This window comes from Ascaphus truei, chromosome 3, assembly GCF_040206685.1.
Source record: "Ascaphus truei isolate aAscTru1 chromosome 3, aAscTru1.hap1, whole genome shotgun sequence".
NCBI classification, from domain to species: Eukaryota; Metazoa; Chordata; class Amphibia; order Anura; family Ascaphidae; genus Ascaphus; species Ascaphus truei.
The window spans coordinates 120,773,765-120,786,300 of NC_134485.1; the positions used below are offsets into that span (position 1 = coordinate 120,773,765).

Sequence of the window (12,536 nt, forward strand, 5' to 3'; positions counted from 1 at the left end):
TGTATCCAAAGCCCTCTCCTGCCTTAAACCTTTCTCATTGACTGCCCCACACCTCTGGAATGCCTTTCCCCTCAATACTCAACAAGTACCCCCTCTATTCACCTTTGTCATGCTTGTGCTCTCCTCACAAGCGCATTGAGAAAGGGAAGGACCCGGTAGCGAGGTGGGGAGGCTGCAGGGGATACGAAGGGAGTAAGTTGCCGCGTAGCTGGGGATCGCCGCACGTAGTCACGTGACCGCGTGCATGAGAATGCGCGACGTGTCCAGAGGTGCGGTGCCTAATCAGAGACACAAGTGATCCAGCTGCATGTGCGCGCATGCTCTGACAGCATAGCGGGAGTGCGCGCATTCTCAGGCACCAACGCGGGGGCTGCGGGAAGCCAACGCTTCAGCACGGGAGTCTGGAAACAGAAACCAGGAACATGGAACATGGGCATGGAGTCCAGAGCACAAGGTAACATCCAGAGAAGGATTGCTTCTTGGAGAACGTCCAGACTTCTTAAAGGCATAGTGACAGAAACAGTACGGTGCAGCGAAACTAAACATAACATAAGGGTTCTTAGTCTAATCCATTGGCCAAGGAATTATAAGCCTGCTACCACGTCAAGGTGAACCCTACTAAGCAGGTACCTACACTACCCGACGGTAAACTAACCTTAGTAGTATATGAGTGACTGTCCCAGTCTTCCGGAATCCAAAAGGAGAGTAAAGGTCCCAAGGAGGTCCAGGCAGGAACAGTGTGCGATGAGTACTAGCAGACACCAGGGCAGGCAGCAAAAGACTAAATGCAAAGAGAGGCTTACTTCCTGTCAGGAGGAAGAGGGCAGGATATGCCAGAAAGCAAGATGGTGTTGCTTGCTTCAGAATCCTTAAAGACACAGGATCTTGACTCGCAGCTAGAGGGCGGCGATCAGAAGTAAACAGGTAAAGAAGGAACACGCCGCAGGGGGCGTGTTCCACGCATCGTTACAGTATCCCCCTCTTAAGGATCAAACCCCGAGCGATCCAAGAGACTAAGGGGCAGCGATGCATAGGGAGGAAGACTCGCAGCTAGAGGCAGCGCACGCCACACAGAGAATCAACAGGGAATCTTGACTCGCAGCTAGAGGACGGCGCATGCCATACAGAGAGACATCAGAGAAACTAGGCATGGGTAGAGAATACGCCACAAGGGGGCGTGAAGTTGACTCGCAGCTGGAGGGCGGCACACGCCGTCACGTGTACGTGCCACACGTGAGAGAATGCGTGACGCAACCGGGGGTGGCCGGGCTCTGTGGTACGAGTAGGGAACCGCGGGTGCGTGCATGCTCTATAAGGAGATCGGGAACTGAGATGCGGCAGGTAAGGAGGGAGCACGCTGCAGGGGGCGTGTTCCCCTATTCCTTACAGTATCCCCCCCTTCAGGATCGGACTCCGAACGATCCTTGCTAGACTAGTGGGGACTAGGATCTCCCAACGATACAGGAACCAGGAACATGGACACGAACATGGCATGGAACATGGAGGAAGGCGGGGCCACCTCTGGGGGTCCGTTTGTTTGGCCAAGCATAATGTCACGCTTGTGCTCTCCTCACAAGCGCAGGGAGAAAGGGAAGGACCCGGTAGCGAGGTGGGGAGGCCGCAGGGGATACGAAGGGAGTAAGTTGCCGCGCAGCTGGGGATCGGCGCACGTAGTCACGTGACCGCGCATGAGAATGCGCGACGTGTCCGGAGGTGCGGTGCCTAATCAGAGACACGAGTGATCCAGCTGCATGTGCGCGCATGCTCTGACAGCAGAGCGGGAGTGCGCGCGTTCTCAGGCACCAACGCGGGGGTTGCGGGAAGCCAACGCTTCAGCACGGGAGTCTGGAAACGGAAACCAGGAACATGGAACATGGGCATGGAGTCCAGAGCACAAGGTAACATCCAGAGAAGGATTGCTTCTTGGAGAACGTCCAGACTTCTTAAAGGCATAGTGACAGAAACAGCAAGGTGCAATGAAACTAAACATAACATAAGGGTTCTAAGTCTAATCCATAAGCCTGCTACCATGTCAAGGTGAACCCTACTAAGCAGGTACCTACACTACCCGACGGTAAACTAACCTTAGTAGTATATGAGTGACTGTCCCAGTCTTCCGGAATCCAAAGGAGAGTAAAGGTCCCAAGGAGGTCCAGGCAGGAACAGTGTGCGATGGGTACTAGCAGACACCAGGGCAGGCATCAAAAGAGTAAATGCAAAGAGAAAGTCAAAGAGAGGCTTACTTCCTGTCAGGAGGAAGAGGGCAGGATATGCCAGAAAGCAAGATGGCGTTGCTTGCTTCAGAATCCTTAAAGACACAGGATCTTGACTCGCAGCTAGAGGGCGGCGATCAGAAGTAAACAGGTAAGGAAGGAACACGCCGCAGGGGGCGTGTTCCGCGCATCGTTACAACCTTTAAGACCCACCTTAAACATACCTGCTTAACGAAACATATGAGTATCTCCGTGGCTAATAGTATATACGATACATAAAGCTTGGCCCCCTGCAGATGCCCTAACCAGAATGCCCTCCTACTGTCTCTGTACGTTTTTCCTATCTATCAATTAGATTGTAAGGTCTTCGGAGAAGAGACTCCTTTTTCTAAATGTTACTTTTATGCCTGAAGCACTTCTCCCCTTTATGTTTTATTTATATAGTTTGTTATTTATGATTGTCGTGTGTATTTATAATGTGAAGCGTTATGTACATTAATGGCGCTATATAATTAAAGACATACATACATACATCCCATGAAAATATGTATGTAACAGGTTAATACTCTTAACTAGCCAACAACCCATTGTATCCCATACAGGTATACATGGGGTTAACACACCACCTCCCCCTGGTGGGGCCTAACCACTCTCCCCAGGGCACATACCTTTTGTGAGGTTATGTGGAAGGAAAGGAGCACAGATCAAAAATAGATAGGGCAATTCCACATTAGTAAAATTGTATTTATTGCACAATCAGCTTAGCAATGAAGGTTTAGGAAACACACCAACATGTTTCATCCAACAGGACTTTATCAAGGTGATAAAGTCCTTGATAAAGTCCTGTTGGATGAAACATGGTGTGTTTCCTACACCTTCATTGCTAAGCAGATTGTGCAATAATACAATTTTACTACATTTGGAGTTGCCCTATCTATTTTTGATCCACTGATGCGGAAGCTGTGCTCCTTTCCTTCTACATATCCTGATCTCTACAATTGAAGATTGCACGCTGCAGAGTTTTTCCCTGTTTGGATTTCACTGTCAGGTAAAGAGCAACACCCCCTCTGTATTTACCTTTTCAGTGCCTTCTGTTTTATTGATCTAAACCCTATGGGTAGGTAATTATCTACCAGGTGACCAATCTCTGTGGTAGCCAGGTGGGTACCACTAGGTCCCTTAATCTCCCTTGGGTGATCTTTGTGTAGCCCTCTTACCCCCACCCTAAGTGAGATCTAGGTGGGTAGGTGTATCTGACTACTGACCAGGGTGGTGCTGTACCTGTTTGTAACCAGGAGGGCTGAGCTTCCGCCACGGGGAACCTGGGGCAATACGATACTATGGATAACTACTTACAATAGGTGCAGCACCTCCACCTGCGATGGCTCCCACCAGAGGGGGAGTGGTTCCTCGCAGGACATTCAATAACCACGTACAACGGAATTGATAATGACTAATACCTTTACTACTGTGCATAGCATGAATACAACATCAACCCATAACCACAGGTGTCCCTCGCTAAGGCAACCTGACCAGGGTGTCTCGGCGGACGCTACCACATAGGCGTCACGGCAGACGCTAACCTTATGCGTCACGGCGGACGCTAACCTTCCAAAGAGTGATTCCACCCTGTGTCCAGTAACCCCAACCCAATGTCTCGCACTCCCAGGTCATATACCAATGTGTGTGTGTGACTGTGCAGCCACTATGTCTGGTGATAGGCCTTGTTGGTGCACGTGAGGTTGTGGGTTACCTGCCCGGGCACCAGCCACGGGTGCCGCTATACCACTGGGGTCGGATCCGCCGGGATATCCTCCTACGCGTGGGGTGAATTCCAGCGTGGATAATATCACCGCAGCTCCGCACCGTCTCTCCTTTGCTTAGGGTCTGTCTGCTGCCAGCAGGCCGCAGTCACTGCTAGCTTGGTCTCCGTGGAGATAGTCCAGCTCCCTCTTAGCAACCGATCAATGTTCGTGGTACACTACTAGCCAATAGATAATGGGGCAGGTTCCCTAACCTAGGGCCTGTCCCTACAATACTCAGCTAGGATGACTCAGGGCTATCTGGGGCCTAGGGGATTGCTGGCCTAGTGCAGAGAGTCACTGACCCCTGCACCCTACCTCCTTCCCCTAGCTGCTCCTCTCACCAACTGCCAGTGTGCTCTAAGCCCGCCAAATTTATCACTATGTTGCAAGCAGAGTTCCTGCAGCCCTATTGGCTCCCTGGCGTCATGGGGCCGCTCCAGAGGCTTTTGGGACTTGCAGCCCCCTGACAGAGCCCTCCTCTCATAGGCTAGGCTTCGCGGGCTTTTCTGTGCCTCCACTGCGCATGCGCAAGCTCCCTGCAGTCCTCCCGGTGCTCCTACGCCCTGCGCATGCGCAGCTCATCCTGCAATGGCGGCGCCCTGCTCCGCGTACCGCCGCGGCCCCAGCAACGCGATCGCGGCCTCGGCAACCAGCCCACTCGCGTCCCCGGCAACCGGCCCGACCGCGTCCCCGGCAACCCCAAAACACTGCGCGGCTCACGTGACAGAAGGAGGGGGGGTGAGTGCGCAAGGGGGACCTGGCTACATCCTCCCCCTGGTAAAAAAAAACCCAACGACCTCGCTTGGGATAAATAACTCAACCCGTACAGAAATTATATAATAAAAAATGCAGTAGATCATATAACTTAGCACATGCACAACTCTAAACAATATTGCACAATTCTGTGAGCATCACAATCACAGATTGGATCTTACTCCGAGAACACTGCTGAGCCTCATAATGGGGTGCCCCCATTTGATCGTAGGTGACCCGATTTGGAGGGTACCTGATTCGTTGGCTCCGTCGGAGTTGTTCTTCTGCAACTCCCTCGGGGGAGTAATAAGCACAGTCCTGAGGCTCAGCCTCTTCCCTTGAGGGGAGAAATGTCTCGGCCCAGTCCCTGTTAGGCACAAAGCTCGGGCTCTCTGGATCCAAAGGCTGGCCTGTTGGTGCCACCTTAGTAGGCGTTGGCCTATGGGGCCCTTTACCCGTAGCTCCTCCGGGAGATGCCCCTTCTGTGGAGCAGTCCATTTGAGAGGGTCCTTCCATAGGATCTTCAGGAGTTTCAGAGTGGGTCTCGTTATTGACAGTCTCTTGACCCAACTGTGATAAGTCGGGCTCACCGTTGAGCGGTGTAGCCAGTATCTCTGTCTCTTCATCTTCCACTTGTGGAATGGGGAGAAGATGGTTACGGTGCCATACCTTTACCCGGCCGTCAGTGTCTTTGATGCGATAGACCGGGAGGCCAGGCATCTGGGATTCTATCTCATACACTCCGTCTCTCCATCGATCGGCCAATTTGTGTTTGCCTGCTACGCCCAAGTTCCGAAGCAACACAGCATCTCCTGGCCGAAGTTCCCGATATCTGACCTTATGGTCGTATCGCCTCTTATTGTCAGCATTTAGCTTAGTGGTGGATTTCTCTGCCTGCTGGTACGCCTGCTGCAAGCTGTCTTTGAGTCGTTGCACATATTTGAAGTGGGTAGCATTATGTACCCCATCCGTTGAGACTCTAAGACGCACATCCGCTGGCAACCTCACCTCTCGCCCAAACATGAGGAAGTATGGGGAGAATCCAGTTGACTCGTGTCTGGTGCAATTGTACGCATGCACCAAGGTTTCCACGTGTCGACTCCACTCCGATTTCTGGGCACTCTGTAGTGTTCCGAGCATGTCTAGTAAGGTCCGATTAAAACGTTCGGGTAGCGCATCCCCCTCGGGGTGATACGGGGTCGTTCGGGATTTGGCAATGTTCAGCATTTTGAGCAGTTCCCTGATCAATGTACTCTCGAAATCCCTTCCTTGGTCAGAGTGAAGGCGGTTAGGAAGGCCGTAATGTACAAAGTACTTTTCCCATAATATCTTCGCCACGGTGATGGCCTTCTGGTCTTTAGTAGGGAAGGCTTGAGCATACCGAGTGTAATGGTCAGTGATGACCAGCACGTTGCATATTCCCCGGCTATCCGGCTCAATACACAGAAAGTCCATACACACGAGGTCCATAGGACCAGAACTTTTTAGATGGCCCATGGGGGCGGCTCGGGTAGGTAGGGTCTTGCGCTGAATACACCTAGTACAGCGGCGACAGTGATGTTCAACGGCTTCTCGCATCTTGGGCCAGAAAAAGCGATCTCTGACTAACCCAAAAGTCTTGTCTATACCAAGATGTCCATGATCATCATGTAGGGACTTCAACACCAGGTATTGTAAGTTCTTAGGGAGTGGTTCTGGTATTGCACCACCCGATAGAGCAAGCAATTGTCTATTTCAAATTTGTCCCATTCTCGCATGAGCAAGGCCACCAAGTCATTGGGCGCGCGTTTCAGAAGGGCTGGGTTCTTCTTTTCAACGGCGTGCCGGATGATACTAACGACCGGATCTCGTATTTGGTAGTCTACCAGATCTTTCCACCGGAACACCTTGTCGTGAGTGAGGTGCATCCCCTTTGGGTCGCAGTAGGCTGCAGGGACAGCCTGCGACTGGCATCCCAAGGAATCGGCCACTCGTAGTTCGGAGAAGGCCACTTGGTCATTAACTATGGCTGCAGTTTTACACATAGCTCGCACTCCGGGTCCTAGAAGTTCTTCCCATTCCTCATCATCTGGGGTAGCAAGTAGTCCTGGCCTTCGGGAGAGGGCGTCCGCCCCGATATTCAATGGTCCCGGCTTATACTTCAAGGAGAAGCGGTAGTTGCTGAGGGCGGCCTGCCATCGGTGGCCTGCTGCATCTAATTTGGCCGACGTATTGATGTACGTGAGGGGATTGTTATCCGTCCTTACCTCGAAGGCGACACCGTACAGGTAATCGTGGAGCTTCTCGGTGATAGCCCACTTGAGAGCCAGAAACTCCAACTTGCGGACGGGGTATCTCTGCTCACTGGGTGTCAAGCTGCGGCTGATGTAAGCTACAGGCCGCAGACCCTTCGGGTGCTTCTGGTGCAGGACGGCGCCTAGTCCATTTAGACTGGCATCCACATGCAGGACGTATGGCTGTTCGGGATCCGCATAAGCAAGCACAGGCGCTTCGGTCAGACACTTCTTCAGTTTCAGGAAGGCCTGCTCACACTCAGATGTCCATTTGTCACCGAACGGTTGGCGGGCCGATACAGCTTTCTTCCCGTTCTCTGAAGGGTATATTTTCAACAGATTGTTCAGGGGTTTAGCCTTGCTCGAGTACCCTTCCACGAAGCGGCGGTAATACCCACAGAACCCCAAGAAGGATCGCAACTCTGTGACGTTCTCTGGGCGAGGCCAGTTCACTACGGCCTCTACCTTGGCAGGGTCGGTGGCGATCCCTTTGGCGGACACTATGTGCCCCACGTAGGTCACCGAGGTATGGCAAAATCGGCACTTGTCTAGAGATAATTTCAAACCTTCGTTCCCCAGACGGTCGATCACCTTAAACAATCGCTCTTCGTGCTCTTCCAGAGTCCTTCCGAAGACGATGATATCATCCAGGTATACCAGACACTCCCGGGGGATCATGTCCCCGATAGTTTTTTCCATCAACCTTTGGAACGTAGCAGGCGCCCCACATATACCTTGGGGCATACGGGTAAATTGGTAGAATCCCAGGGGGCATACGAAAGCTGTTTTCTCCTGGTCTTCCGCATCCATAGGCACCTGATAGTACCCCGATCGGAGGTCGAGCACGCTAAACCAGTGACTTCCATTGAGCGCATTCAGGATCTCTTCAATGCGTGGAAGGGTGTACTGATCCGGGATCGTGAGATTGTTCAGAGTTCGATAGTCGACACACAGTCGTACGGACCCGTTCTTTTTCCGCACCACCACTATGGGCGACGCGTAAGGTCCTCGAGATTCCGTCACGATCCCAGCGGTTTCCATGTCTTGTATGGCGTTCCTCACATTGTCCACATCCCGAGGGGCGAGGCGACGAGAACGTTCCCGGAACGGAGTGGCATCACTCATTCGAATGGTATGTTGGGCACTGCGGCTGCACCCCACATCCATCTCGCTCGTGGAGAACACATGTCGTCGTTGAAGCAGCTGGGTGGTCAACCGTTCTTTCCACTCGGTGGACAGCGTCGACTCGCCGAAGTTGAAGTCCAGATCGACTACCCGCTCATGCGCGGCCGCCGCCTTCACCTGAGGCGTGGCTCCCACCGGGCTGACCGGATATATGCATCCCAACTTCTGATCGACATCAAACTCCATCGGAAAGGGGGAGAAATTCTGCACATACAGATGGGTTCGAATAGGGATCTTAGCCGTCCATTCCCTCACTTCGGGTAGTACTCTATACCCTCTCTGAACCTCTTCTTCTTCAGGCTCACTCTCCAGCGAGAACAGTTGGTCGTTCTTGTCTCGGTCGGGATAACAACACCAGACGGCCATCTTTTGCACTCCCCCTGGTAATATGGTCATCAGTCCTCGTTGATGATTGTAGAGGTCCCCATGACGCTCCAAGGCATATACCTGGTGGCACTCTTCTCGTAAGATGGGGTCTAGGAGCGAATCGGCCAGCGGCAACTCGTTGGTCTCTTTCAAGTAGGCTCGGATTATAGCTTGCACTATGTCCGCATTGGTTCCCAAGATGATTGGGTACTTGCAATGGTCTTCGGGCTCCGGGCATACCATGGCCGCTACCTGCATGGGGTGCTTCTTGCCGGTGTTCAGTTGGAGTATGTCCAGCTGGACCCTTACAATCCCATCGATGGGGTAGTCTTCATTACTTAACCCCCTAACCTTCATATGTTCGGCCGGCCTCAGGGGGCAGTGTTGAAGGTGCTGGTCATAGAACTTGCGATATATTATGGTTACTTGTGACCCTGTGTCCAATAGGGCCGAGGCGTATATCCCTTCTAGTACCACGGGCACGATGGCCGCAGGGCCCACTTGACTGCAAGCTTCACCGGGTGAGGCGTCATCACTGGGGCCAGCGTCAGAAGGGGCATCCGGGGTTCCAGAATGAGGGAGTTCGGGGTCAGCTTCTGCTATATGTACACTACAGACCATTGATCGGGCTGATTTCCCTCTATCGGAAGGGTGTTCCTCTGGATGACCTTCTCTTTCTGGACAGTTACGGAGGACGTGACCCTTCTTACCGCAGTTATAGCATACAACCGGGCGGCTTTCCGGATGACTCGTGGACGGGGAAGGTGGTCGGTCGGGGGGTCTTGGTTTGTACCCCTTGGACGAGGCAGCAGACTCTTCCTTCTTTTCCGTAGAGCCCTTTCCTTTGGAGGCAGAGGGGCTCTTAGGTTTAGCGGTTGAGTGTAGCATAACATGAGCCTCCTGTAGTTTCACTTGCCGCAGCAACTCGGTGAACTTATAGGGGCCCCCGTCCATTATCTTGCTGCGGAGCATGTTGGCTATGGGGTGAGTGGGGCTTGACCCCCGCAGATACTGCTTATGGAGCGCTTCATCCATCCCAGAGGCGGGAATCAGCTTACGATTTAGGAGTGTTCCCAAGATCAACTGTAGGCGGTGAATAAAAGCCGACAACTCCTCTCCCTCCTTCTGATAAAGATGGAAGTACTTCGTCCAGATCGCTCCTTCGTCTTCGGCTAGCCCGTACGCCTCCAACAGGAACGCCACCATTTCCAACGCCGTCAACTCGGGGTGTTGGTCCCTGTGGATGGTCACAATGGTAGAGGCGGGAGGCCGAAGACATTCCATGATACGCTGCCGCTTTACATTGTCAGTACACGACCATTCCTCTACGACTTTTACTGCATTCTCCCTCCAATGGTCTATTCCCTCCTCCCCCTGGGGTATTGGAAGTACTCCCGAGAAGGCCTTAAGTTTCCGGTAGCCTTGGGACTGGGAGGCCAGGGTGAAAGCTTCTACGAATTGAGGTAGCGTCACCCCCATTAGGGAACCTTCGTTCGTTACCCTTTCTCTGGTATGCCTGGGGTATACCTCGCGGGGTACGGGGTCGGGTAGAGAGGGCGGACTGTCAGCCCAGCTATCGGCTTCCGTGAGGGCGCTTGGGGTAAAGGAAACTTTGGGCTGGGGACGGTCACCCCGGTTTGGGGTACTTGACACGGGTGCAAGTGGTGTCCAGGTACTGGTGGATGGTTCGTCTGGATCTTGAGGAGAGGCTCTCAATGAAAACATTTCCCTTATCACAGGTAAGTCCGAGTATATAAGGGGGTATCCTTCTGGCGGGCACTCGGGGGCTACTAGAGTGTTCGGGGACGCTTCTGGGCATATGTCCCGCCCCACGGTGAATAGTAGGGCGCTCCAATGACAAGTAGAGTCGAACACCCGGCCACGGTACCATATTTTATCTGGCCCTAAGAGCTTTCTCAGTGAGTCCCGGATGTCAGTTTCTGCCACTAACGCCGGGACATTCCCTACGTGTTTAGGTGGTTCACGGACGGTGGTAGCCCACGCGTGGACCTCGTGACGTGAGGGAATTACCATGTTGCTGATTTTTGGTGATATTGTTTGAATAGGGCACCCCAGGTCTGTCTCTCAGCAGCGCCTCCAAATGTAGCCCTCTTACCCCCACCCTAAGTGAGATCTAGGTGGGTAGGTGTATCTGACTACTGACCAGGGTGGTGCTGTACCTGTTTGTAACCAGGAGGGCTGAGCTTCCGCCACGGGGAACCTGGGGCAATACGATACTATGGATAACTACTTACAATAGGTGCAGCGCCTCCACCTGCGATGGCTCCCACCAGAGGGGGAGTGGTTCCTCGCAGGACATTCAATAACCACGTACAACGGAATTGATAATGACTAATACCTTTACTACTGTGCATAGCATGAATACAACATCAACCCATAACCACAGGTGTCCCTCGCTAAGGCAACCTGACCAGGGCGTCTCGGCGGACGCTACCACATAGGCGTCACGGTGGACGCTTACCTTATGCGTCATGGCGGACGCTAACCTTCCAAAGAGTGATCCCACCCTATGTCCAGTAACCCCAACCCAATGTCTCGCACTCCCAGGTCATATACCAATGTGTGTGTGTGACTGCGCAGCCACTATGTCTGGTGATAGGCCTTGTTGGTGCACGTGAGGTTGTGGGTTACCTGCCCGGGCTCCAGCCACGGATGCCGCTATACCACTGGGGTCGGATCCGCCGGGATATCCTCCTACGCGTGGGGTGAATTCCAGCGTGGATAATATCACCGCAGCTCCGCACCGTCTCTCCTTTGCTTAGGGTCTGTCTGCTGCCAGCAGGCCGCAGTCACTGCTAGCTTGGTCTCCGTGGAGATAGTCCAGCTCCCTCTTAGCAACCGATCAATGTTCGTGGTACACTACTAGCCAATAGATAATGGGACAGGTTCCCTAACCTCGGGCCTGTACCTACAATACTCAGCTAGGATGACTCAGGGCTATCTGGGGCCTAGGGGATTGCTGGCCTAGTGCAGAGAGTCACTGACCCCTGCACCCTACCTCCTTCCCCTAGCTGCTCCTCTCACCAACTGCCAGTGTGCTCTAAGCCCGCCAAATGTATCACTATGTTGCAAGCAGAGTTCCTGCAGCCCTATTGGTTCCCTGGCGTCATGGGGCCGCTCCAGAGGCTCTTGGGACTTGCAGCCCCCTGACAGAGCCCTCCTCTCATAGGCTAGGCTTCGCGGGCTTTTCTGTGCCTCCACTGCGCATGCGCGAGCTCCCTGCAGTCCCCCCGGTGCTCCTACGCCCTGCGCATGCGCAGCTCATCCTGCAATGGCGGTGCCCTGCTCCGCGTACCGCCGCGGCCCCAGCAACGCGATCGCGGCCTCGGCAACCAGCCCGCTCGCGTCCCCGGCAACCGGCCCGACCGCGTCCCCGGCAACCCCAAAACACCGCGCGGCTCACGTGACAGAAGGAGGGGGGGTGAGTGAGCAAAGGGGGACCTGGCTACATTTGTTATTATACAGCTATCATGGATATTGGGACTATGCTCTGAATATATTGTTCTACAATAGAGCACTTACTGGTGAAGCACCATCTACCAAATCACCAACACATACATTTGTCTTTGGCCTGCATTAGGAATCTCTTCACTTTATATAGAATAGAACTTGCATAAAAATGTCTGTGAAACAGCTGCAGAAGCCTACAGTACTTGGCCCAACGTGTGAGAAATAATATATGTGTAGCCATGCCATCTATGGCTGCTATTCTGCCCTTGTACTGGCTGTAAGCCCTGGTACAAGCAGGCCTTGCCAGTAGTTGATATGGGGTTTTCCCCTTCTAGGAGTAAGTAAGGGCACAGTCACTGCTGCAGTAGCCATCTTGGATATGGGCAAAACCCTAGTAACTGGTTCCTGATGTGTTGCAAGTGAAGAATCATTTCCTGTTTTAGGAGGGGAAAGGATAAGATAGACTGGGA

At 53.1% G+C, this 12,536-nt stretch overlaps 1 protein-coding gene across 14 annotated transcripts in view; it reads left to right on the top strand.

The window, feature by feature from the left end:
* The window catches only part of LOC142489160 (uncharacterized), a 215,978-nt gene that overhangs the window by 88,409 nt on the left and 115,033 nt on the right, over positions 1-12,536 (top strand). For 4 of the 14 annotated variants that reach the window (XM_075589443.1, XM_075589440.1, XM_075589441.1 and 1 more), the window contains exon 1: positions 12,431-12,536. This exon is cut by the window's right edge and continues 453 nt beyond it. The exons of 1 other annotated variant lie outside the window; for it this stretch is intronic. The gene's annotated coding sequence lies outside the window, so the exon portion shown is untranslated. Of the gene's footprint in view, positions 1-12,425 lie in introns of those variants that run through there. 9 more of the 14 variants (XM_075589437.1, XM_075589444.1, XM_075589435.1 and 6 more) reach the window with 7 other exon arrangements.